The sequence below is a fragment of the Ceratina calcarata genome, unplaced genomic scaffold (assembly GCF_001652005.2).
Source record: "Ceratina calcarata isolate Rehan_Ccalc_2016 unplaced genomic scaffold, ASM165200v1 scaffold20490, whole genome shotgun sequence".
Classification (NCBI taxonomy): Eukaryota; Metazoa; Arthropoda; class Insecta; order Hymenoptera; family Apidae; genus Ceratina; species Ceratina calcarata.
Genome location: NW_017142128.1, coordinates 1 through 329, shown reverse-complemented (window position 1 = coordinate 329; position 329 = coordinate 1). Strand labels below are relative to the sequence as shown.

Sequence of the window (329 nt, the reverse complement as noted above, 5' to 3'; positions counted from 1 at the left end):
TTACAATAGTACATACCTTCGTGAACTAATTGGTGAGCTCTACAAATAAGTTTAAGATCGTTGATTTCCATAAATTCATATGTTACTTTACTCCCAAATAGCCAACCTGCTCCACGTGGACTAATAGTCCATGACTCAACATCTTCTGGATCGGACCAAACCAAATCACAAAAAGCACCTGAAATAAAAAATTAAATAAAAACAATGACATATTACAATTTTATAAAGCCTTGATAATACCTTTGTGTGGAATTTCTTGATTTCGTTCAATCATCCTAATTTGATCTAGTGTCCTAATGGCTGGAGATAACCCACCATGTACACAAAGT

At 34.0% G+C, this 329-nt stretch overlaps 1 pseudogene; it reads right to left on the bottom strand.

Annotated features, from left to right (window-relative positions):
* Positions 1-16: 16 nt before the first annotated feature.
* On the bottom strand, positions 17-323 carry LOC108622083 (serine/threonine-protein phosphatase 6 catalytic subunit pseudogene; annotated as a pseudogene).
* Between the last annotated feature and the right edge of the window lie 6 nt (positions 324-329).